Genomic DNA, 27,892 nt, shown 5'->3' with positions numbered 1-27,892 from the left:
ACACAATGAATCACGCAATTCAGAAAAACTTTTCTGACATTCTTCCGTCCATGGTAAAGGAGTTGAAACATCCTTGCACGTAAGAGCCACCAATGGTTTCGCTAGCAATGAAAAATTAGGAATCCATTGCCTGCAGTACGACGTGATACCTAGGAAGGCACGCACATCTCTTTGGGTTTTTGGCACAGCCATTCGCGCAATCGCTGCAATCCTCTCTGGGGTCAACCTCCTTCCCTCCTTTGACAATAAGTGACCTAGATAGGTTACTTCTTGACAACAATATTGGAGTTTAGAAGGGGACACCTTATGATTCAACTCACATAGATGTTGTAGCAACGACACCGTAGCAATTTTGCAAATGTCCTGAGTATCAGCAGCCACCAATAAGTCGTCGACGTATTGGATTAAGGCCGCACCGGCCGGCAACCTAAACGCATCCAGTTGACCCTTCAAGGCTTGACTGTAAATCGATGGACTTTCACAGTAGCCCTGAGGAGCGCGTTTAAACCGGAAGCTGCGTCCACCAAGAGAGAAACCGAAAAGGTCTCTGCTTTCCTCTGCAATCGGGATGCTGAAGAACGCATTCTTCAAGTCAATGACCGAAAACCACGATGCAAAAGCTGGAATCAGAGTCAGTAGCGCCGTGATGTCAGGCACAACGGGGAACTGAGGAATCACAATTTTATTCACCTCCCGTAAATCGATAACAAAACGATAAACAGGCGGTTTGGAAGGATCAGTACGTTTAAGAATGGGCAGTACAGGGCTGTTGCACACGTTTCCCCGAGTCTCTTCAATAACGTCTTTCTCGATCAGATCATAGATGATCGCTAACAGTGCTCGTTCACCATCAAGAGAGATACGGTACTGGGGAATACGTGGCAATCGCACGTTGGATTTCAACTGAACAACATAAGGGGAAATGTCAAGCAGGCCCACGTCATTTGGACCCGTTGCCCACAAAGACGCAGGAAGAGAACTCAATTCCGGTGGAAGCTTATCGAGAGACAAATACATAGGAGAGACAACCCTCTCCCCTAATGTAAGCTTTACACCCGCAGGAGTACAATACAAAGTTGCATACAAACGTTTAAGCAAATCCAGGCCCAAAAGATTTTCACCACAACCAGTAGTCAAAATCAACGGAGCTTGAAGCTCACGTGGCCCAATTGTAAGGGGCAAAGGGCGCGAAACTAGATTGCTAACGGGGGCGCCAGAGAATCCAACGGAAACATTCGTTAAGCCAGACAAAGGTGCGCCAGGGAGTTTCGAATGCATGATAGAACTTTTCGCTGCACCAGTGTCCAACAGAAAAGGCTCAACGACGCCCGATGTAGCAACTGCGACGTAAGGCCCTCTCTGATCAACCGGAACTGATACCACTCCCTCTCCTTGTCTTTGGCTATCCTAGTAATTACTGTCGTCAGTTCCCTGATCGACGTAATAATCGTCTACATTGTACTGCGCAGATCGTCCTTGCGATGATCCACGTTGATCGAAACAATTATTAGAATTAGAGGAATTATCAAAACGATCATTTTGAGCACCACGACCCCTACCACGTGATACCTGATGCGAACCACCACGACCTCCTTTGGACGAATTACCACTATTGCGATCATTCAGAACAGGGCAATTGAATTTAATGTGTCCCTCCTGTCTACAATAAGCACATTGATTATACCCTAACAATGATCTTTGGGAGGAGGAATCATTACGTGGTTGCGATCCATTCGATTGCGACTGAGACCTATTCTGTTGGGATGCATTCTGGTTTGAACGCGGAGGATACGCTTGTTGCAACAACACTTTAGTTTTTAGTTCCTTCGTCTTTTTATCAGCACGGTCGTTCTCCTCTTTCTCTCTATTCTCATAATATTGCGCTGTAGCCAATATCTGAGCTGAGGTAGAAACGGCCCATGCACTTTCCGAATTCTTTAATTTACTGCTCAAATCGGGCAGTAAGTTCGAAACAAATTTATCTACAAACAATCGCTGACCACCCTCGGTACCCATATCCTGTCCACTATGGTCAATGAACGCTTCCTCGAACCTCGTAAAGAAGTCGGAAACACTCTCGTCCTTCTTTTGCTTACAAGCTGACAATTTGTCCCAGTTCACCCTCATAGCTGGCATAAGAGTTTTCATTAATGTTATTATTCTTTGAGGAAGATCAACAATCAGCTGGTCGGGTTTAGCAGCAGCCGTTTGTCCGGCATCTGCCGCTACAATGGCAGCCCAAGCACCACCTAATTCATTTGGATGGTTTTCATGACGAATCTTAGCCCATACCGATTGCGGTACGACATTGCCGAACAACATATCGATATCGGCAAGATTCATTACCGTAGCATCTACGAGCTGCGATAATTCCTTGTAATACCCTGTAGGATTTTTGCGTGGGTCAGGCAAAGATTGCTTCACCTGTAACACTTCCGAGCGTTTCCATGGAAGATGTATCCATATTCTCTGGAAATGCCCCACTGTCGTCGGAGGTTGAGCATTAGGATTAGGTGGTATCCAAACCGGCGGAACTTCTCGCATGGGAAATTGGCCAGACTCGTCTGGCTGTCTTTCAATATCCTCAACAAACAATGCATGAGGTATCGGAGTGGGACGAAAAGATAATAACCGCTCAACAGCACGTCGAACGTTGGTATCCACTATCAGTCCATTCGAGAACTGAAGCTGAAGATCAGACAGGGCGGTCAGCACCTCGTCAGGTGCATCGGCCGATATCCGATCGCGAAGGAACTTACACATTTCATCGAACACATATCTCTGGGTTGGTATATTGAATTGACAAAATGTGTTGAGTACAACACGGGGCGGACTTCTAAGAGGATTTACCATCCAACCCATTGCCATATTATATAGCGCAACGCGTTCCCTGTTACCAGGAAGCTGACTACGTCTCTGAGGACCATCTGAACCAGCGGACCCATGAACAGGTCCGAGCGACTGAAAGAAGGTAGCCGCAAGAGGGGTAGTACGAGAACGAGCAGAGGGAGAAGTATAAGACACAGGACTAACAAGTGAAGGAGTAGAAACAGTAGCAACAGCAGGAGTCAACAAAACAGGAGCAGTAGCGGGAGCAGGAGTATGTGGAAGCGGAGGAGCAGTAGGGATAGCAGTAGGCACAGGAGTAGGAACATTCGGAAGAGCGGGTGCAGGTTGAGGAACAGGCGGAGGAAGAATAGGCGGAAGAATAGGTACGGCAGGAACCACGAGAGCTGCGGTATCCTGTACGTACGGAGGTGGCGACTTCATAAGATAAGACATTAAAGGATCCTCAACTGCCTCTTCCTTCTTTTCCGACTCCATAGGCAAAGCGGGATAACATTTATCTACAGTCATACGCTGTAGCCTATCAAACACTTCCTTATCCTTAACCTCCTTGTCGCGCTGAAATTGCTCTGCTTTCTTCACTATGGTAGCAACATTATCTCGCTGATTATGTTTAGTCTGTCTGATTTCTTTCTGTCGGGCTTCTTTACGCCACAACCGAAAGGCATCAAACATGGCCGGCCTTGACTTTCTTTCGAACAATTTAATTTCTAGATTATCTAAAATCGGGGCCTCGAAACTACCGTGAGGTGGCCAACGGAGGTCGCCGTCCTTCTTCGTGTATTTGATCCAGTAATCGTTAAAGGTAATTGGGCCTAGCCCATGTTTACTGTAGAGCTCATAAGTGGGAGTTCCAACCGGAGGTATCGGACACGAGTCCTCCAGTCGGGAATCCGTACCACAAGGTCTGAAACAACTAAACAAAGTACTGCGACCAGGCATCTTGCACACTAGTCGAGTTTCACAAACTTCAAGGGTTACGGGATTTACCAAGTCCCAGCAAAGAACAAAACCCTCGGTTTTTGGCGGCTGCAGTCGTCAAACAACACAACAAAGTACCAGGAACTACAAATGCAATGGAACCATGCAACCACTAAGTAACCACAACCAAGAACTCTGGGAGCGACCCACAAATACTTAACTCAAAGATCGATGGCGTCTCCAGGAAGGCCCGTCAATCGTCTCGCTCTACCAAGGTCTACGCCAGGCGCCAAAAACAGGTCTACAGTCAGGGTAGCAGTCCGTCGCAGCCGTCAGGAGGCGGGAATCTTCGCGGGAAAAGTCTTCGGGCCACTTATTTCGACAACAGGATCGATGAAGCGGAGTGCACCTTCCCTCGGAGATTTCACACGAAGTTCCTCACGATCGTCGGGCTTGGACCGGTACCACTGATGCAGCCCCACGTTGGGCGCCAACTGAAGGACTGGGTTATTTGGAACCCAGCGGTGCCAGGGCACAACACCTGAAACCTTCGTGGGTAACCTGCTCCGGCGTACGAATCACAGAGACACGGGACACTTCCTTCGACGTCAAAGATTCAAGGTTTATTTGCTGCAGGGAACACAGAAATCACGACAAGTACAACTCGTGCAACTTGGGGAGACTGCTTCAAATTGGTTCTGTGGATCGCTCCTTTTATACACAATTTCCCCATAGAGTTACATTGAACACAAAAGTTTATGACCCGGTTCCCACAATCATCCCCCAGAGGGGTCGTTTTGGTCACTTTGAAACGCACAAGGTCCGGGACATAAGTGCGGAAACATTTGGCGGTTCCCTACTGTAAAAACCCATCTTCCCACCATTAGCGCATTCCAATCAGTAGTAAAACAGATCGAAAAATAGGAACAGGGACAGGTGCAGAGGAAGAGGAAAACAGAGGGGAGATCGGAAAGGGTGTAAAAGGGGAGGTATCGGGAAACACCAGATACAGGCATCAAAGGGACGTGCCTAATGAGATGCACGGCTGAGACAATAAGTCCGTGCGGCAAGATGAGCCTCGAGCGGCGCCATCTGCCTTACAGTAGCATCCTCCTCATCATAAAGACACTTACATAGGACATGTGTCTTCCGCAAATATCTTGGGAGTCCCAGGGTCGCGAAGCGGACAACGTCCGTTCGCTGGCTACTTGAGGGCAAGAGACAAAATGGATGCCGTATCTAAGATGGAACCCGTGGGTACAGATAGAAATACCCACGTAACAGACGAACGATTTAGGTTAGCACAGCGAAACTGCGTACACCCACTAAACTCGTCATTTGCGGTTCATAGATACCAGACTCGACTATATTCGTGCAAGTCGAAAGCATCACTTACAATTGTCACGGAACCTCACCATGATCTAGAGAGAGTAGACGGTCAGTGGATGAACTAAGTGTAACTTTGAAGAGCATGTAACACTGCACCCGCACGTCCGTTCCAGTGTAGGAAAGGCAAGGAAAAGAACTTTTAATTTTGTCCAAATACTACCATCAATAGTAGCAGTAGTTTGTATTGCAAGCACTGCATAGATCCGGTTATTACGGTGGCCACTCCCTACCTCTCTTAATAAGTTTAGTAGTACTCAGTCATTCATGTGTGGATGTATCACTGGTCACTCAATAAAAAGCAAAGCACCTAAAGTCATCCCATATATAAGCAAAAACATCCCATGTGAAGTGATAGATAATCAGATTATTTATCTTCTTCAATTTTCCATTTCTAGTACTCATTTCCACTGTAGGGTGAAAGTTAAATTAATTAAGCAGTAGCCCTTGAGTTGTAACATAGTATTCTCAGTGCCACCCGTAATAGAAAAGTAAGAGCTTCACCACCTGCATGTACTGGACGGGTACAGTAACGCAACGCAAGTCTAGGTCACTCCTCATGGCGTGCGTCTCTTTTTCTCGGGTGCAAGTTTACTGCACTGGCATTATGCCGGCTTGCAGAAGATAACGTACCAATTTTCCAAAACAAGAGACAAGAAGAAGAATAAGACTGGTGTACTTTCATAGTCGACTCCAATGGAAGTCCATAGTGCTCGTAGAATTTGTTCCTTAAACTCCCACTAATGTTAGAGCAAGGATGAAGAAGTGTGAGGTTAGATAGATACTGGCCTCAATAGTTATGTAATGCGTTTGCAAGTTGCTAGTTGTAGTGCAACACAAATTTCTGCTGAATGATTGAGTTAATCTTAAAGAGCATTGGTTACAGACTATGTCTTTCTTTCTTCATATAGGTTCTCCTTCCAAACGAACAAGGAGGAAGGAGCTGGCTAGAGCGGCCCGGCAACGGAGGATCGATGCCACTGTGGCCGAATATCGGCGGCTGGTGGCCCTGGAGGACGAAGAAAGTGTGCAGTCGACCACAACAACTACGTCGTCTGCATCGGCCTCCGTTCCCCCACGGGCTGCCAGTGCCACCCAGCACAGTGGTCCACCCAGACTGAGCCGGGCTGCCAAAGCCAAACGCCACCGCCGAGTAGCAAGGACAACAGCTACAGCTTCCTCTCACAGCTGTTGCACCTACAAGGCATTGAAGGCACGCCTGCGCCGCAGTACCCTGATGGTGTCCCGCCTCCAGCAGGAGCTCCACCACTTTTCCAACCAGTTGGAGGGGCTCCGCGTAGAGCACGCCTTGCTCCGCCAGGAGCATGATGCCCTGGCCCAAAAAGTTGACAGCATCCACCCATAGTGTCCCTTGCCCCTTTTTTAGAGACTTTCGGGGGGTGGGAATTGGGAGTTGGGTTTTTGGGGACTTTTGAAGGACAATCGTTGGGGTTAGGGAGGGTCTTGCGGGAGATTATTTTGTTAGGGATATAAATATACTTTTTCAAACTTTATCTGAGCATACCCGTTTCTTACTGCTTGCCTGGTGGGTGGGGGTTTAACAGTGACTTTGTTTTCCTGAAAGTTTAGTTCCATTTTCTTCCTTTAAGTGTAAATTCCCAAATGTTTTCAACACTAAGTGCCTCTCACAGACTAAGTGAAGTGAATCCAAGAGTCCTAGGACTTTAGTAGTACTACCTTCAGTCTCTCGTCTCTCCTACTAATACTCCATTATACCCCCAAACCACCAAACGCTTATCTTACCTGTAATTTGTGTTTGAAAGTAGGGCTAGACCCAGGGCTGGCTCCACGGGAAACAGCGAATAAGGTTGGCAATCTTGGTCCGATAAAATTTCCTCATAGCGGTGGTACTAGTGGTGTGACACAGTGGCAGTTGCATGCCTATGAAAAAAAAGAAAATGAAATCTGGTTTGTCCTCCTGACCAATTCAACGGTACAACTGAGAATATAGCAGGTGACAGAAGTACAGTAGAACAGTGCCACATTGTAGCCTAACAAATGGTAAAGTATAACTACTAATTCGGTTGAAGTTCTTTCACATTAGCAATGGTTCTTTGTCAAGCAGAGTAAGAATATATCCTCGGATTTCTTCACCAGCCAGTTGCTATCACCTTATCCTCCCCAGCAAGTGTGTGGATTTATTGCTGTAATTTAGTCACACATCAATCAAAACCACACAGCCCGGGGGAAGAGGGTTAGGGTTTGAAAAATGGATGGGTTCGGGGGTTTTTGGGAAAGGTTTTGGGAGACAAGAAAAAATAGCACAGCATAGACAAACAATTGTGAACATAAACAAATCTTTGGGTACAAACCTATCCATCAATCTTTGAAAGTGCATGCGCTACTGCATGCATGTCAGTGAAAAGTAAGTAGTACTTTCGACAACTGTGGAAGAAAGAATGCGACAGTACAGGGCCTGTGTGGAATTATTGATAACGATATTCAACATAAGGTCTCTGTAGCCAGATACCCGAGAGCCTTGCTGGTCACTATAAATCCATTCACAACAACACTCAGTGGGGTTGGTCTGGAAGGTATAGTAGATAGAAAAGGAGAAATTGCTTTTTTTCTAGGTGTCCCCTCACTCACCAGGGTTGCCCCTTGGTGACATGCTTCATCATTGGGGCCACCCAAGTCCTCTACGGCCTGGGGCGTGCTGCGACTTGCGAATTACGTAGGAGCACTTACAAATGACTATGTGTGGTGCAGATGTGACAGTGGAGTGGAGTAAGTGATGTGTTAAGGGATCAATTTAGAAGCAGAGAGAGATCCAAGAAATGCAGTCACAGTCAGAGAAAAAGGCAAGGGATACTGTATCTATGTGGTTGTAGTGGTCCTGTTGGAAGTGGTAAGTAAGTTGCCTGCAGAAAAAAAATCCTCTTATTAGCGTCACTCCTCCATTGCAGCCGACGCTTCGTCCATCGATGTTGGTCACCAGAAGACACCCTGTAAAAAAAAGCACAGCATAGACAAACAACTGAACATAAACAATTCTTTGGGTACAAACCTATCCATCAATCTTTGAAAGTGCATGCACTACTGCATGCATGTCAGTGAAAAGTAAGTAGTACTTTCGACAACTGTGGAAGAAAGAATGCGACAGTACAGGGCCTGTGTGGAATTATTGATAACGATATTCAACATAAGGTCTCTGTAGCCAGATACCCGAGAGCCTTGCTGGTCACTATAAATCCATTCACTACAACACTCAGTGGGGTTGGTCTGGAAGGTATAGTAGATAGAAAAGGAGAAAATGCTTTTTTTCTAGGTGTCCCCTCACTCACCAGGGTTGCCCCTTGGTGACATGCTTCATCATTGGGGCCATCCCAGTCCTCTACGGCCTGGGGCGTGCTGCAACTTGCGAATTACGTAGGAGCACTTACAAATGACTATGTGTGGTGCAGATGTGATAGTGGAGTGGAGTAAGTGATGTGTTAAGGGATCAATTTAGAAGCAGAGAGAGATCCAAGAAATGCAGTCACAGTCAGAGAAAAAGGCAAGGGATACTGTATCTATGTGGTTGTAGTGGTCCTGTTGGAAGTGGTAAGTAAGTTGCCTGCAGAAAAAAAATCCTCTTATTAGCGGCACTCCTCCATTGCAGCCGACGCTTCGTCCATCGATGTTGGTCACCAGAAGACACCCTGTAAAAAAAAGCACAGCATAGACAAACAACTGAACATAAACAATTTTTTGGGTACAAACCTATCCATCAATCTTTGAAAGTGCATGCACTACTGCATGCATGTCAGTGAAAAGTAAGTAGTACTTTCGACAACTGTGGAAGAAAGAATGCGACAGTACAGGGCCTGTGTGGAATTATTGATAACGATATTCAACATAAGGTCTCTGTAGCCAGATACCCGAGAGCCTTGCTGGTCACTATAAATCCATTCACAACAACACTCAGTGGGGTTGGTCTGGAAGGTATAGTAGATAGAAAAGGAGAAATTGCTTTTTTTCTAGGTGTCCCCTCACTCACCAGGGTTGCCCCTTGGTGACATGCTTCATCATTGGGGCCATCCCAGTCCTCTACGGCCTGGGGCGTGCTGCGACTTGCGAATTACGTAGGAGCACTTACAAATGACTATGTGTGGTGCAGATGTGATAGTGGAGTGGAGTAAGTGATGTGTTAAGGGATCAATTTAGAAGCAGAGAGAGATCCAAGAAATGCAGTCACAGTCAGAGAAAAAGGCAAGGGATACTGTATCTATGTGGTTGTAGTGGTCCTGTTGGAAGTGGTAAGTAAGTTGCCTGCAGAAGAAAAATCCTCTTATTAGCGGCACTCCTCCATTGCAGCCGACGCTTCGTCCATCAATGTTGGTCACCAGAAGACACCCTGTCCACTGCCTGCCTGATGCTGAATTGTGGCTCGCTACTGTGAAGCCTGACTCCATCCTTCTTTCCCCATTGCAGACACTGCAAACCCGGCCTGTAATTATTCAACGAAAAACAGGAAGTGATATAATATTACAACACCACTGATAAATAAATATAAGGTATGTAGGCTGTGGAGTGCAAAAAGTCACAATTTGATTTTCCTAGTAGACAGTACAATATTTTTGAAAGTGCGTACTCTGTCTGAGTCACCTTTTGAAGGATAAATAAGTATGGGCAAATTAATGTAGCGGATCTTTCCCCTCAAGCTAGGTGTACTGTAAACTGTGTTTTAGAACAAAATTAGATCTTCCTAGCAGTGCTCCCACCCAGACCCTTACTAAAGCCAGTCGGAAAAATGTAGAAGACCCCCAATCAAATCTCAAAAAACGAGGCCTAGCAGAAAACTGGTGACAAAACTTACTTTGAAAGTAAAAGTAGGCCGAAGTACCCCCTTCCTAATTACCCCTTACCCACCGTGGATTGCATTCAAACCACTTGCAAGCAACCAAGCAAAATTAGCCATAGCCAGCATCGCTCCAAGACTCGAAATCCCCCCCACTCAAACACATGCAATAGAAATACTGCTAACCCTAACGAACCCTAAGTTAAGAATAGTGGCAAAGGCTTTCTTTAACTATGCCAAATCCCCCCTTTCCCACCATGGATTTTCTTCAAATGACTTGCAACCAAAATTTCACATTCTCACGAGTGCTCTAAGAGAGAACACCCCGAAACACATGTAATCCTGCTGCTAGGGCTAACCCTAACGAACCCTAAGTTACAAAAAGTGCCAAAAGGCTTTTCCGCGAGGATTTTGTCCCAACCACTTCTACCCGGTATTAGACCTTCCCAGGAATGCCCCAAGACCCGCCAACCCACCCGCCAAGAAGCATAACACCCCCAAACAGGGCAAAAGCAAAATCTCATACTTGCAATATTTCTCGGCCTTCGGTCCAAACGCGCTGCGTAGCTAGGCCATAAGTCGGGGTTGCCACGACGGATTTCCTGAAAAGCAAATGCAATCAAGATTAGAGTGTCCCAGCAGTGCTCCCAGACCACGAAACTCACCCACAAACACCGGGAAGCCCCCCAAACAGGCCCCCGAAAACGCTACATTGAGCAAAATGTCAGAAATTGCCAAAAAAAAATCGGCCTGGATTTTGTCCCAACCACTTCTACCCGGTATTAGACCTTCCCAGGAATGCCCCAAGACACGCCAACCCACCCGCCAAGAAGCATAACACCCCCAAACAGGCCAAAAGCAAAATCTCATACTTGCAATATTTCTCGGCCGTCGGTCCAAACGCGCTGCGTAGCTAGGCCATAAGTCGGGGTTGCCACGACGGATTTCCTGAAAAGCAAATGCAATCAAGATTAGAGTGTCCCAGCAGTGCTCCCAGACCACGAAACTCACCCACAAACACCGGGAAGCCCCCCAAACAGGCCCCCGAAAACGCTACATTGAGCAAAATGTCAGAAATAGCCAAAAAAAAATCGGCCTGGATTTTGTCCCAACCACTTCTACCCGGTATTAGACCTTCCCAGGAATGCCCCAAGACACGCCAGCCCACCCGCCAAGAAGCATAACACCCCCAAACAGGCCAAAAGCAAAATCTCATACTTGCAATATTTTCCGGCCTTCGGTTCAAACGCGCTGCGTAGCTAGGCCATAAGTCGGGGTTGCCACGACGGATTTCCTGAAAAGCAAATGCAATCAAGATTAGAGTGTCCCAGCAGTGCTCCCAGACCACGAAACTCACCCACAAACAGACGGAACCTTCCCTAAGAGCACCTAAAAGGCAAGCCAGTCATCAAAAACACAAAAAAATGTCTTCCTGGGATTTGGTCCAAACCACTTTTATCCGGTATTAGAGCTTCCCAACAATGGTCCCAGAGCCGTCAACTCATCTGCAAAGAGGTACAACAACACCCCCACAAGTGCTGAGTCTTTCTTCATTGGGCGTAAACCAGCCCTCTGGTTTGATGGAAATAGGAGTCTGGAGGAGGAGGATAGAGGAGCATGTTCTTCTGAACTTGTGAACCTGAGGAATGCAGACTGCGGCAACTTCAAATCAATTAGCAAACCAGTGAAGACAGTTCTGCTGATGGGCTTGATTTTGTGAATATCTGATTAAAGTTTGAAATATATTAACTGTGCACAACAAAGAAAGACAGACACACAGGAATAAAAGTGAATAGGGACGAAAAAGAAAGTTAATGATTCGTTGTCTCATTTTCAGGGCTCGGTATCACGGTCCAGGAATAAGAATAAGGCTTCGTCATCATACTCTGCGAATTCAGGCAGGGTGAGCTCAGTGTCACCTGACAGAGTAGAAATTCCCTCATCTATGTTGCTGGCCACCTCCTCTTCATCCGGCACGCTCTCTCGTACTCTGAAATCTGGTGGTATGAGGTGCTGATTCATCTTGATCATTGTTAACCTCTCCACATTTTTGGGCGAGAGGCGGCTCCGTTTGGGAGTTACAATGCCACCAGCAGCACTGAAAACCCGTTCAGAAGACACGCTTGCGAGTGGGCAAGACAAGTAGTTTAAAGCCAGGTTGGTGAGCTGTGGCCACAATTCTTTTTTCCCATGCCAATACGCCAATGGGTCAGAATTAACATAGACCTCTGTTGAGTCATTCAGATAGTCCTTCACCATCGACTCAAGGTCCTCTTCCAAGGTTCCTCCACTTTGCTTAGCTCTTGCTGTGCCTCTGACCTTTTGAGAACCAAACCCACGCAGAGCTAGCCAATCCTCTTCAGCCTCCAATGTTTCTGTTGTGTCTCGTGCAGATGATCCGGTTGCCGGTGTCTTTAACGGCTGAGAGGTCACTTGTGCCACAGCCACAGGTGCAGAAGTGGATTGTTTTGACTGGGGATGGCCTGCTGATGTACTGCCATTTCCTTCAATTTCCAGCCGTTCTCTTTCAAACCTCTTGGCTGACAAGGCTAGCCAACGTTTGTACTTTGGAACATGTTCATCATCAAAAGGAAAGAATGCTTGGCCTGCCAGCGCCTTTTTGTAGCGTGGATCCAGAATAGTAGCACAAATGTAATGCTCTTCTGAGTGGATCTTTTTAAGACGTTCATCACCTTGTAGGAGCGCTAATAATTGCTCAGCCAGAAGCAAAGAGTCTTGGTTTTTGTCATCCTCCTTCAGTTGGTCCTCCAGCATGTACAACAATGGGATAGCTTTTCCCAAATTAGAGTCCTCCTTGCTGACTGCACGCGTGAAGAACTCAAAAGGACGAAGCATGCGTGTCAGGTTTTGAACTATGTTCCATTGCGGCCCACCCATCCTCAGCTCCTCTGTACCCTCTGTAAGGAAATATTGATTGAGTTCCGTATACTGCTCATACAGACGCTCAAGCATGTAGAAGGTTGAGTTCCAACGTGTTACCACCTCCTGGATGAGTGCTTTCACTGGCATTTGACGTTGATATAGCAGGCTCCTCAGCTGCTTCCGGGCCTTAAAAGAATGGCTGAAATGCTTGCACATTTTTCGGCAGGTGTCCAATACACTGTACGCTGCACTGCCTTTATTACCCAAGAATGTTTGGACAACCAGGTTTATACAGTGCGCCAAACACGGCACTCTGAAATAGTCACCGTCCCTCATGGCCTTAACTATATTGGCGCCATTGTCCGTGGAAACATAACCAACCCGGCGTTTTAGTGGGGACAGCCAGTTAAGGACCTTTGTGTTAAAGACATCCAAAATGTTTTCTGCTGTGTGACGTTTCTCCAAACCAAACATGGCTAGTGTTGCATGTTTCGGAGCAGCTTTAAAAACAATGTTCGTGTCAACACCTGCGTTTAGCTTTGCTTTAGCCCCTGAAAAAGAGACCCAGTGTGCAGTGATGCACATGTAATCAGCGCCTGCGCCACTGGTCCACATGTCTGTTGTCAGATGTATAGTGTGAACAGCACTCTTCTGCAAAGCTGCCCCAATCACCTTCAGAACATCTTCATGTAGTGCTGGAACTGCAACTCGGGCAAAATAGAACCGGCTAGGAACCTTCCATTTAGGGCAGAGCGCTGCCACTAATTCTAGAAAACCAACCCCTTCTACAAAAGAAAAAGGGAGAAGGTCCAGAGCTAGCATTTTAGCCAGCTTAGTGTTATACAGACGCGTCATTGGGTGGTTGCGTTCATATTGCGCTTCTGTAAACAACATCTTTTTAATGTTGCCCTGGACCAAGGATTTACGGGATGATGATGATATCTACGACCCAGTTACGCTCGCTGATTAACTTTTCCGCATTGATGTCTCACTCTCTCCCACACTCTTAGTGTGGCTCACATGGGGTGTGCTGCTGACAGGGGTACTGGGTGTAAGTGAAGTGTTTGAATCGTCTTCTTCCTCCTCGTCATCATCAGATGAAAAATCAACGTTTTCATTACGTGCAATTCGGGCTTTCTTGACCGCGTCTAGGTGCGCAAACCATTGGACAGCGTGCGTTCTCCTAAGATGACCTCTCTGGCCTCCGGTACCATAGTTGGTACCAAACTTACCACGACTAACTCGAAGCTTACAAATGCTACAAATGGCTACGTTTTCCTTTTTTGGGCAAACACTAAAGAAGTCCCAAACTGGAGACTTGAAATGTCTTTGGGGGCCGGAGGAGGCGGCGATACTGGTGGTGGTGGTCCTGCTGCTAATGCCAGATGAAGTGGAGGATGTGGATTGCCGAACCTCAGTACGTTTTGCACTTTCACCACCAAGAATTGAGCTCGAGGTGGGTACCTTCTTGCGAGGAAGAAATATGGAAGCGGTAGGTTTTGGTGTACTACTTAACTCCAAATCTAATGATTCCATTTCCATTGCCTCCTCGTCGACATCATCATCACGCTCAGCAGCTTCTCGGGATAGGGTCAAAATGTCTCTTTGCTGCATGCCCAGTGGGGCTGCAGTGACCTTTGTGATGACTGGCTCGTCGTCATCGTGAGAGGCTTCATCACCAGCAGTATCTGTCACTTCTTGTTGAGCCTCATCACACTCCATAGCTATGAGTTTTTCGACGACCTTCCTTTTACTCTTAGGTACCTTTGTCAGATCATGGTGTGCCTCACTCTCAGACCGCAGTGGTGGTTTCCAAGCTGGATCCGTATCATCAGAAGGAGGTGGGCTTGAAGAAGATGTAGACACCCCCCTTGATCTTTTCCTTGCTAGGGATGTGGAAGACAATGAATGATCATCAGGAGGAGTGGCTTCCAATACCTCAGCTTCATTGTCGATTTCCTGATGTGCCCCTACTTCAGGAGGAACAACTATTGTGGGCACTTGTGAACCTCCATGCACCTTTGCTTGCGCATCTCCTTTTGCTGCCTCTCCTTCCACATGTACTTGGGCGTGTACTTGCACATGGTGTTGTTGTTGCGGCTGTGGTTGTTCAACACTTGTCAGATGAGTTACAACAACCTGTGTTGATTCAGGGACATTGCTGCTACTTTCTTGCGATGAGCCAACATCACTGGTCGATGGTGATTGGAGAAGTACACTGACTGCCTCTGAAGCACTCAAGGGCTTTGACTTAAGTTGGCATGGTGGTGGAGGCACTGAACCCAATGGAGCAGGGGTGCTGCTCCCAGCTTGGTCCCCAGCAGATCCTGCTGCTGCAGGCGTACTTTTTTTTTTGCTCCCAAAAAAAGTGGCGGGTGGCACACCAGCCTCCTTGGTAACTTTCTTCTTCTGCTCCTTACTAGCAACTTTCTTGCTAGAGGAGCTACGGAGACCTTTTTTTGGGCCATCTTCTTCAGAGCAGGTCAGACAGCAGGCCGCAGTTGCACGAATTGTAGAGTTGTCTGAGGCCTGACGTGACGTCGCGTGACGTTATGCTGCACACACACACCGCTGCAGGACTTCTTCCTGGCACTGGTGGTTCTCTTGAGTCTTGTGCACCTAAAAACAATGGAAGACAGAGGAACATCAGTTCAGTTATACAGCACAAAAAAAATCGAAAAACACTGCAAAATCAGCACAATCCCATTCCATCCATGCCCTCCATGATGTTTAAGTTCAAGACAGCCCACAGAAAGACTAGGCCCATGCTAGACTCAAATACCCCTGGTAAAAAGGCCACAAGTACAGCCCCAAAAAACGAAAATCACTGAAAAATCAGCACAATCCCAATCCATCCATGCCCTCCATGATGTTTAAATTCAAGACAACCCACAGAAAGACTAGGCCCATGCAAGACTCACTACCCCTGGGCATAAATAAAGGTTGAAAAGTAGGCAAAATGGTTGGAGGCCTAACAACAAAGCCTGCATTCAAAATGGCCACTTGCCTGCCAGCACATGGCCAGTGCCTGTAGCTGCACTAAAAATGGCCACCAGCCACATGGCCTGTCCCTCCCCATGAACACCCCCAAAAATCGAAAAACACTGCAAAATCAGCACAATCCCATTCCATCCATGCCCTCCATGATGTTTAAGTTCAAGACAACCCACAGAAAGACTAGGCCCATGCAAGACTCACTACCCCTGGGCATAAATAAAGGTTGAAAAGTAGGCAAAATGGTTGGAGGCCTAACAACAAAGCCTGCATTCAAAATGGCCACTTGCCTGCCAGCACATGGCCAGTGCCTGTAGCTGCACTCAAAATGGCCACCAGCCACATGGCCTGTCCCTTCCCATGAACACCCCCAAAAATCGAAAAACACTGCAAAATCAGCACAATCCCATTCCATCCATGCCCTCCATGATGTTTAAGTTCAAGACAACCCACAGAAAGACTAGGCCCATGCAAGACTCACTACCCCTGGGCATAAATAAAGGTTGAAAAGTAGGCAAAATGGTTGGAGGCCTAACAACAAAGCCTGCATTCAAAATGGCCACTTGCCTCCCAGCACATGGCCAGTGCCTGTAGCTGCACTCAAAATGGCCACCAGCCACATGGCCTGTCCCTCCCCATGAACACCCCCAAAAATCGAAAAACACTGCAAAATCAGCACAATCCCATTCCATCCATGCCCTCCATGATGTTTAAGTTCAAGACAACCCACAGAAAGACTAGGCCCATGCAAGACTCACTACCCCTGGGCATAAATAAAGGTTGAAAAGTAGGCAAAATGGTTGGAGGCCTAACAACAAAGCCTGCATTCAAAATGGCCACTTGCCTGCCAGCACATGGCCAGTGCCTGTAGCTGCACTCAAAATGGCCACCAGCCACATGGCCTGTCCCTCCCCATGAACACCCCCAAAAATCGAAAAACACTGCAAAATCAGCACAATCCCAATCCATCCATGCCCTCCATGATGTTTAAATTCAAGACAACCCACAGAAAGACTAGGCCCATGCAAGACTCACTACCCCTGGGCATAAATAAAGGTTGAAAAGTAGGCAAAATGGTTGCAGGCCTAACAACAAAGCCTGCATTCAAAATGGCCACTTGCCTGCCAGCACATGGCCAGTGCCTGTAGCTGCACTCAAAATGGCCACCAGCCACATGGCCTGTCCCTCCCCATGAACACCCCCAAAAATCGAAAAACACTGCAAAATCAGCACAATCCCATTCCATCCATGCCCTCCATGATGTTTAAGTTCAAGACAGCCCACAGAAAGACTAGGCCCATGCTAGACTCAAATACCCCTGGTGAAAAGGCCACAAGTACAGCCCCAAAAAACGAAAATCACTAAAAAATCACCACAATCCAATGCCATCCATGCCCTCCATGATGTGTACATTAAAGAGACCCCACAGAAAGACTCAGTCCATGCACCACTCACTACCCATGGGCAAAAGGCCCCAACAGCAGCCAAAAAAATCGAAAAACACACTAAAATCAGCACAATCCCATGCCATCCATGCCCTCCATGATATTCACATTAAAGAGACCCCTCAGAAAGACTCAGTCCACCCACCACAGAGTACCCCTGGGCAAAAGGCCCCAAAACAGCCCAAAAATCGAAAATTCCAAAATTTTAGTTGCAGCAACTGTAATGCCCCAAACAAACTTACTTACTTCTAATCCAACAATGATCCAAAGAAAGTCAAAAAGGCCTCAAATCCAAATATCCAGCAGCATCCACAAAAATTAATCCTTCCAGCTCCAGATCCAAATGAAAAGTGACCAGGAGATGGACAAAGCACTGGGAGGAGCCTGCTGGACAGGAACAGGAAGTTGAAGACTGTGGGGCACTTCCTTCCTCCCACCCCCTCCCCCCCTCCCCAAAATGGACTCCTCGCTAAAAAAGTGCAGGCAAATGTCAACCTAAGGAGTTATTCAGATAAAAATCATCATTTCAAGAAGGTTTATGCTGCTTGCTGGTGGATTTCTTGTGCAGAATTGCAAATTTTATATTTTCGTTTGTGCGAGATTCTTGCTGCTCGCCGCATCTCAAATCTCGCAATTGCGAAGTACCGCGAGACGTGATCTCGCCGTACTCGCGTTGACAAACTCTCGCTCGCAAGCCGCGATGACGTAATCGCGCTCGCCAAATCCCGCGGGATCACACAGCAAGATCCAAAATGGCGCAGCACTCGCAAACTATCGAGAAAAACAACCCGGCAAACGATGATAAACGCCGCGCGCCGCAAAAATTGTATCACCAACGCCGCGCGCCGCAAAAAAAATCCGCTGCGTGCGAATTTGCGGATTTTGCGAGAAATTCGCAAATCTCGCGGATTGCGAATTTCCCGAAAATCCGCAAAATCCACGAGCGTAACGGATTTTCCGCCCATGCTTACTGAATGCTCATTCATCATGGCAAGGATGGCTCTCCCATAGGCTAAAATTGCTTTACACTAAGGGGCCAGACATGCTAACATTTTTACGGGGCAAATGGGTTTTAGACCCGTTCGCGACCGCCAAAAACGTGTGGCCCATGTACTAATCCTATTGTGCGAGTTGCAAATCAATTTGTGGCTCGCAAAATAGGATTAGTGACTTGCTTTTAGGAAGGGGTGTTCCATGGTTGTCCCTTCCTAATAAAGCTATGTATGACTGTTTTGCGACCGCAATTTGGGTCGCAAAACAGTCTCAGTTTACTACCCTTCACAGAAGGGTGGAAACCACTCTCAAACAGGAAGGGGTCCCCAGGGGACCCCTTCTCCTTTTTAAGTGGCTCTCAAAATATTTTTTGAGGGCAAACAGTGGTCTTCATTTTTATTTTTTAAATGCATCCGATTTTACTAAAGGGAAAACGGGCTGCATTTAAAAAACAAAAGAACTGCTTTCTTTAAAAGCAGTCCCAGACATGGTGGTCTGCTGACCGCAGCAGGCCACCATCCCTGGGAGTTCCAACCATTCCCAATGGGGTCACAAATTGCAACAGCCTCATTAATATACATGAGGCATGCAGTTTGCAACCTTATTGGGAATCGCAAACAGTGTCTCTGAAAACTGTTGTGCATCCCAATTTGTGAGTTGCAAATTGCGAATTGCAAATGCAACGCAATTTGCGAGTCTTAAATTGGTGGGTCGTACATCTCCTAGTTAGTGCTATCTTCATTTTGGGAGTTACTAGTAAAATTATTCAATGACATATTATCAGTAATTGAAAGTTCAATGTAAGGTTAAGTTGGATTTTAGAAATTACAAATTTGGAGAATGGTCACTTTTCTGCTTAGCCAAAAAAAAGTCTTCCTAGTCAGGATAAGGGGGATAGACTGCTAAAATAACCCCTTCTGACCAAGTTGGTAGCTTGGCACGAGCAGTCAGGCTTATCTAAGAGGCAGTCTGTAAAGCATTTGCTCATAACACTACAAAAGAACACACCAGTTTGAGAAAAATATCCAATCTTTTATCTGTGCAAAACAAGACCAAAAAAGGTAAAAATCCACCATTCAGTTCTTAGAAATATCTATAAGCATAAACAGACTTAAAGTTCTGTTCCTTGAAGTTGATAGCTTCATCCTGGGCTATCACAGTATGGTGAACAACAAATCCAAACAGTTCTGACTGACGGCAGCATTGTAGGCCAGCTACGGTGTCAGGAAGACACCCAAAGCTGTATCTTTAGAAGTGCAGGGCATTGGGGACCTCATAGTGAGCTCCGAAGAGCTGGCCTTGGTAGGCATCAGTTCCGGAGGTTGGTTCCGGAGTCGCCGGACCCCTGAAGTCATACGTGTTGCAGATCGAACTCCTCGCAGTTAAAGTCAGGAGTGCCAACAGGAGTCAGGGCTGCTGTGCAAAGTGCAGCAGTGAGGCATATGATGCCCTCAGGTAGCGGTGCAGGCAGTGGCAACGTGATGGTAATTCAGTGGCATCAGTCACAGGTCACGGTAAAAGCAACAGCGTTGTCATTGCTGGGGCACTGTCATCGTCTGATGAGCTGGAGTTAATGGCACCGTTGTCAGTAGGCCAAGGCTCTGTTTCCCTTGAACCATGGTGCAAGCAGCAGCGTAGATGTTGGCATGGAGCATCATCATTGGGGATACCAGGATAACGTTGTGAAGTTAAGCATGCAAAGTGCAGTGCTCACAGGTCTCGGTGCAAGCATCGGCTTAGTGGCATGGTCGGGCGTCATTGTCGGTTAGACCAGGGTTACGGGTTGAAAAGCGTTGTTTTTCTCTGCGGTGCCTTCAGGAGATGAAGCTGGCAGCGAGGTCAGTGACACTGTCAGCTTGCTTTTTCTTCAGTTGCGGCACCAAACACACAGTTTCCCACACTGGTATCAGAGGAACTTGAATTCTTTGCTGTCCCTCCGGCATCTTGAACAGGGGTCCACCTCAAGCCCTTGGAAAAACTCAAACACAGAAGTTGCAGAAAGTCCTGTCCATTCCTTTCTCTGCCCTAGACAGAAGCAGCCACTGCAGGCCAACACAGCAAAGCACACAGCAAAGCAGTAGTTCCTCCTCACATCTTCTACAGCTCAATTTCTTGGCAGGTTCCTTGATCCAAAAGAGTTGTAAAGATCTGGGGTCTGGGCCCCAATATTTATACAACACGTTCCTTTGTTCTCCTGTGGCAGAGAGTCTCTGTGCTTAGTCCAAATAAATTCTGTTCTTTTTGGTCCAGCTTCCTGGCAGGAGGTGGAGACAGCATTGTGCAAGGTATAGAGGGCCTATTTTAGTGCAAGGAAATCTCCTCCCACTGCTTTAAGTGCAGCCCAGGTCTATTCAGCCCAACCCTGACTCATCGAGAAAGGCAAGACACACCTCACCTCCCAGTGGCTGTCTACAGTAAATACCCTGTCACTCCAATACCAGACTTTCAATACACAACCCAACTAAGACACACTGAATGGTTGTGAAAAAATGAGCCCCTTTCTAAAAGTGGCTTTTTCAAGCCCACAATTTAAAAAACCTCTTTTCCAAAATATGTTATTAAATCCTGAATCCAGAAAGCCCAAACTCCATTTCTCTATCTTGTCCCAATGGGAAGTTATACTTGTAAGATGTTACAAAGTAACTCCCATTCTATCCTATTGGAAAGATAGCCTTGCAATAGTGAAAAATGAAATACACTGTATTTTACTATCAGCACGTCACACACACCAGTATATGTCCTACCTTTCACATACACCACACGCTACCCATGGGGGTGCTCTGGGCTTACCTGAGTGGTACCTTACATGCAGGGAAAGGGATGGTTTGGGGCCTGGCAAGTGAGTGCACTTACCAGGTTGACATGGCAGTCACAACTGCGTGCAGACGTTGCAGTGGCAGGTCTGAGAAAACTTTGAAGGGCTGCTTGTGTAGGTGGCACAACCAGTGCTGCAGGCCCACTGGCAGGCTTTGATTTTCAGGCCCTGGGCACACAAAGTGCACTGTGCTCGGGATTAAAGTTAAATCAAAGCCAACTATGGAAACACCAATCCATTAACACAATTTGCATTAGGAGCAGTTGCACTTTAACACTGAACAGCAATGAGAAAGTGAGCAGAAACATTAATCCAGCAAAAACAGTGTAAAAACCAGGAGGTCAAATAGCAAAAAGACAGGGGAAACATGCCAAAAGATGCCAGGTCTAACAGGTGGGATGTGGATTGCTCCCAGACAGTGTACAAAGCTCTGGGGAGTGGGGAAGTGTTTTTGTTGCTTGGGCATAATGGTTTGGGAACTGTGCCCCTCCCTGATCTTCAAACTATGTCAACCCTGTCACTTGCAGATGTAACTCACACTTTGCAATGCCTCCTTTATTTTCCTAGACAGCTAGGCTCTGAACCAAAATATATGCTGGGGCAGCCCATAGAGGTTTTTGAGTCACCATAATGACAGTTTGCCCATTATGCTTCCGACAACCCATACTCAACACATATCCAGATGTGGAGGCGTTACATTGACGACGTCTTCCTCATCTGGAATGGAAATGAGATGGAAGTTGACCAATTCCTCCTCTGGTTGAATTCACAAGATCCATTTTTGAATTTTACCTCCACAATGAGCAGAGAACAACTGGTCTTTTTAGACCTAAATATCAGAGCAGAAGGTGGTAAATTAACCACAACTACACACTTCAAACCCACGTCCAGAAATTGTCTGTTAAACTTTGAAAGTTTTCACCCACGGCAACTACGGGATAATTTACCGTTCGGGCAGTTTTTACGCCTAAGGTGAAACTGCTCAGAAAAACGAGATTACGAGACACAGGCCAAAGAACTGAGCATGAAATTACTCCAGAGACAATACCCACGCAAGATCGTGTCAAAAGCAAAAAAGAAAGCGTCAAATAACGACAGAGAAGCTCTTTTAGAAACAAAGCCTAGAACTGAACCCAATGCCACTGACAGGAGGCCCATATGTGTTACTACCTACACCGTGGCCTCACAAAAAATGACAAAAATTGTCAAAAAACATTGGAGGACACTGAATAGTGGTGGCCTTAACCTCACCCAACCCATGTTCAGTCACCACAAAGGTAAAAATCTGAAGGACTTAATAGTCCATACACGCCCCAAAACTATAAAAGGCCCAGTTCGTCGTTTACATCCACTGCCAATGGGACACTACCCATGTTCGAACTGTAGTGTCTGTCACCTAACTAGTGCAACTAAACAAATCATATGTAACAATGGCCTGACCTGGGATTTGAAATCCTTTTCCAATTGCAACACAGCTGGGGTGGTCTATATGAGTTTATTCTCAAGAAACAATGTTACGCATACAATACAATAATCACACGACACAAGCCTGTGCCGTACTGACAAAGAAAGGAAAATTAGATATAGGGTGAAAAAAGAGGGTGTTCTTCAGGCAAGGAAAAAGAGAGCAGAGACAGGGCACTGCGTAAGATTCAGAGGTTACTAGCAGCGTCGCCTGGAGTGGAATTTACACAAATATTTAAACAATGATATGAGTGTCAACCCACTCTTGGGTGTCGACGTTTCGATCCCTATAGCTCTAATAAATGCATGGGATCATCATCAGGACTTACATAATAACAAAACATGCCTGAATGAGACAAGCCTGTTGAGGAGAAAAAACAAAGAAAGAAGAATTTCTTTAAAGATCAGTTTGCCAACAAGGAACAGTATATAAGCTAGATGCCCACGCTGTAAAACATTCGAAATCGCAGTGCGTGACCCAGTGCGCGGTGTTTTGTGTCCAGTAAAGAGTTTAAAAATTAAAAAGTAATAAATAAAAAGGTTTCACAATACTTAAACACACAATATCCGGAATCGCAGTGGCATGCGTGAAGTTCATTCGTCTATAGAACTCTGTGGTGGGAGTGGTTTTGAATTACAGTGCAGTGAAAATGCAAGGTTTGTACTCCTCTGGTATTTGGAATACTTAAACCGGAGGGGGAACACAGTCTGTAAGAGGGCTAAAAGTAACTCAAAGGAACCTCGCAGTGGGGGTCTCCTTGTACTTCTGAACGTGGGTGGTGGTAGTGTCAGGCTCACGATCAGACAGAGCCTGGTATTTGAAATCCTAACCCATTTTCTCCCTTAGCTGCAGCACTAATTGAGGCACTCCTTCAGCGTATAAAACCTACCCAGCGGTTGCGCATCCACGTGGTTGCAAGTGGAGTTCCCTGATTTAATTGGTATGGTGGTTTGCACGATTCTCTGTGCAAGGACCAGGTGGCTGTACTAAAAAAACAAGAGATAGGTCAGGGAATACGAAGGAGGATTGAGAGTGCAGGCATACATACTCCGTCTAGGAGTGGTAAACAATTACCTTTAGATTAAGCCAAGCCCCGGAAACACAGGTCTGAGGGCATCTATGGCTCTCTACTTTGGCGTCAGTGTTAAGACCAGTTTGCGCTCTAATGAAAAGAAAATTACATTTAGCGTGATTTCGAGAGCAGGGTTCGTAGCGTGTCTTGTATTAGAGAGAGTTAACTTACGCAGTCCAGAATGTGGCTTGCCTCGCCCTGGGGTTCACACTGGAGGGGATCGGGCGCTGAAAACAAGATTTTACGTGTCAGCGTGTAGAATGAAACGGCAACGCGTGACTCTATATTGGGGAGAAGATCTAGCATACACGCATGCCCGCTCTACTTACTTCGTCAGGATAAGACTGCGCCTCGCCCAGGGGTGCTCGGTCGATGCCGGATTCAACGTGGAGAATTATCCACTGAAGCCGTTTGTAGATCTGACCCCGGTCACGTGATGTCGACAATGGGCGCCATATTAGAACGGCTAAGGCGTTTTAGGTGGCGGCCATCTTAGAGTGGAGAATTGGCAGCATTCTTGCACTGGCCAGCTGTCGGATAATGTGGGCGCCATATTGACATGGTATTTACGTAGCCCCCCTCTCATGGAGTGTAGGATGAGGTGACATGTGATTCAGCCTGGACTAATTAAAATTAAAGTGACAGATGTGAAAAACACACAGTGGCAATTGTGAAAAAGTGACAGTTTTTTTTTAAAAAAACGAATGGTTATAATCAGCAAGCCCAGATGTCATAAAGTGTCCAGAAAGTCTCTCAGCAACATGTTGAACTCATTGTAAATTGACAAATGACCAAGATGCGACCAACAAAGTTTTGCTCTCCTTAGCATTTTTTCTGGGATGTTTAGACCAAAAGTTCATTTATAGCAATGTTGTCCAATCCTCGCTTCGATTAAGTCCTGTGTGGATCGTGTTGAATTGAATAATGGATTTCAGTTCCTCCCTGTTGAGCAGTTGTTGTAAGTTACCACCTCTCTGTGGTAATTTGACAGTTTTCAGGATGGTCCATTTCAAGTCATCTGTTGAATGGTTCATACTGGCAAAATGTTCAACCAAAGGGGCATTCAGGGTTCCACAGCGTATGCGGCTCCGATGTTGGCTTATTCTGGTCTTTATTTTTTGGGTTGTTTGTCCCACATACATCAGAGGACAAGGGCATACGATAGCATAAATCACATTGCAGGTGTTGCAGTTCGTGAAGTCTTTTAAGTGGATAGTGATATCATTGTAACTGAAAGTGCGCCCCTCAAGTGTCAGATCGCAAACAATACAGTTTCCACATTTCACATGACCCCTCAAGGGTGGCAGTCCCCAGTTTGAATCAATAGTGCTATTCGAAGGTGGTGCTGGGAGGGCTGCACGGACAAGATGGTCTTTTATGTTTCTACTCTTTTTAAAGGCAAACAGTGGTTTGTCAAACGTTAGTGTCCCTGAGTTGAGGGTCGGCCAGTGACGGAGAATTGTCTTTCTTATTTTGTTAGAGATTGGAGAGAAAGTGGTCACACAGGCTATTCTCTCTGAGTTTGGCCTGATCTTGGGTTGGAGTAACACCTCCCTTGGGCAGTACCATGCTCGTTTCGAGGCATTTTTCACTATCCTGCTTGGATAACCTCGTGTTTTGAGTTTCGAGCATAATACGCCAGCTTCCCTGAAGTAATCAGTCTTTGAAGAACAGTTCCTTCTGATTCGAAGGAACTGCGAGTAAGGGAGAGAATCCTTGAGGGCTTTGGGGTGATTACTGTCGTATCTCAGTAAGGTGTTACGTTCAGTTGGTTTCCTATATAGGCGAGTCAGCAGTTCGCCATCAACATGGTAAATTGTGAGATCAAGAAACGCTATTTCAGTTTTATGATGTGTGAGAGTAAATTGCAAGTTGTCACAGTTGTTCAAGGAGACCCCCACTGCGAGGTTCCTTTGAGTTACTTTTAGCCCTCTTACAGACTGTGTTCCCCCTCCGGTTTAAGTATTCCAAATACCAGAGGAGTACAAACCTTGCATTTTCACTGCACTGTAATTCAAAACCACTCCCACCACAGAGTTCTATAGACGAATGAACTTCACGCATGCCACTGCGATTCCGGATATTGTGTGTTTAAGTATTGTGAAACCTTTTTATTTATTACTTTTTAATTTTTAAACTCTTTACTGGACACAAAACACCGCGCACTGGGTCACGCACTGCGATTTCGAATGTTTTACAGCGTGGGCATCTAGCTTATATACTGTTCCTTGTTGGCAAACTGATCTTTAAAGAAATTCTTCTTTCTTTGTTTTTTCTCCTCAACAGGCTTGTCTCATTCAGGCATGTTTTGTTATTATGTAAGTCCTGATGATGATCCCATGCATTTATTAGAGCTATAGGGATCGAAACGTCGACACCCAAGAGTGGGTTGACACTCATATCATTGTTTAAATATTTGTGTAAATTCCACTCCAGGCGACGCTGCTAGTAACCTCTGAATCTTACGCAGTGCCCTGTCTCTGCTCTCTTTTTCCTTGCCTGAAGAACACCCTCTTTTTTCACCCTATATCTAATTTTCCTTTCTTTGTCAGTACGGCACAGGCTTGTGTCGTGTGATTATTGTATTGTATGCGTAACATTGTTTCTTGAGAATAAACTCCTTTCCCGGCTGGGTCAGGATATCTTGATTTGTATAGTCCCCATTGTGTTTCTATACTACATTGTGCATATTTTGAATAAGCTAAGTTCCACTGTTTCCTATAACAAAGTTATACCCATGGTTCTTAGCTATCCGTTGGGTTCCCCTTGTCCTTATAAAAATGCTTGAGCGCAATCACCAGGACTGCAGGGTTTGTCTTAAACTCTAAACACCTCACTCTTGAGGTTGACCTTCCTAGTGCCTCTGTACACAAACCTATATTTCAAAAACCTTTTTTTCGTGAGCCTTAGGAGATGTCAGACCATGCCCCCTTGTACACCGTAGACCATATTAAACACTTATGCACACTACCATCTCTTCTATCTGAAACCCCAGATGTCCCAGAAACTATTGCATCCAGTTTACCTGAGCAGCTAGAGAAGCTAAAGAAGAAACAGGTTAGACTTCAATTGATGGTTTTAATGCTTACGGATTATCTCAAGTCCGGAGTAATTCCATTAGGCTTGCAGGTCCGTAATATCCCGGGGATATTTACGGACAACCCCAAATACATTACAAATTTCAGCCATATCGGTACCACTTGTTCAAGACAGTGGTTAGCACTTGGTATTGACATTGCTACTGAGACATTAAAAACCCTGGAGACAGAGATCGCTGACCTCTTGAAACAAATCAATGACTCCGACCCTACAGCTGAATGTAAAAAGTTGTTGGAACAGGTAGACAAAACGGTGGCCGACTACTACCGCATTGAACAGAACAAAAAATCCAACAAAATCAAGAAAGACATTAAGAACTACAGTGCCGAATCTACGTATCCATATTTGAATAAGGATTTTTATACTAACAGGCCTTATTTTAACCCCCAAAACAGACCTTGGGGCCGTTTCAACAAACGACAAAACATAGTGGGTTTCTCAGATACCTCAGAGGATTCATCCGACAATTCAGATCCAGGTGAGGGAGTAAGTAACCCAAGAAGGGGACGGGGAGGAGCACAGGGCAGTAATAATAATTTTTTAGCCAGAGGTCAGCCAGGCACCCCACAGAGAGGGAAGGCCAAGAAAACCAGGAAATGGTTCAATGCACCAGGGGAGCGGAGAACCCGCAACAACTTTTACCAGTGGTAACAGCCACAACAACCAATTTGACTGAAACCTTACCTATTTTTAATCTGTCAAACCATGTCCTTCAGCACTCTGAGTTAGAACTTTTAAAGAAAGGACTGTCATTTGTCCCCACAGTGCGCCCAAACTACATGGAACTACAAACTGAGTTATTGCGGTTTTTCAGACTGGTTCGGCTGAAAGCATTCTTTCAGCTACACCCTGCGCCTGAACCGATTCGCAATACTCCTTTTTCTCCTCCCTCCACCTTTTTACCAACGGCGAGTATGATCCCGCCTGAAATTATCACGTTTGAGAAATTGATTCTCAAGGAAGTTGAGGTCCTTGAGAAAAAGAAACTGTTTATCCCATTTAACATACCCAAAGTGGAGAAAGATGCAATAGATTCACTTAAATCCAAGACGGATCTTATCATCAAAAGCGCAGATAAAGGTGGGGGTATTGTGTTACAAGATATTGACACATACAAAAATGAGATTAACCGCCAGCTAAGCAATAGGGAACATTACTTGAGATTGGGACG

This window comes from Lissotriton vulgaris, chromosome 12 (genome assembly GCF_964263255.1).
Source record: "Lissotriton vulgaris chromosome 12, aLisVul1.2, whole genome shotgun sequence".
Classification (NCBI taxonomy): Eukaryota; Metazoa; Chordata; class Amphibia; order Caudata; family Salamandridae; genus Lissotriton; species Lissotriton vulgaris.
This window is presented reverse-complemented; position numbering follows the sequence as displayed.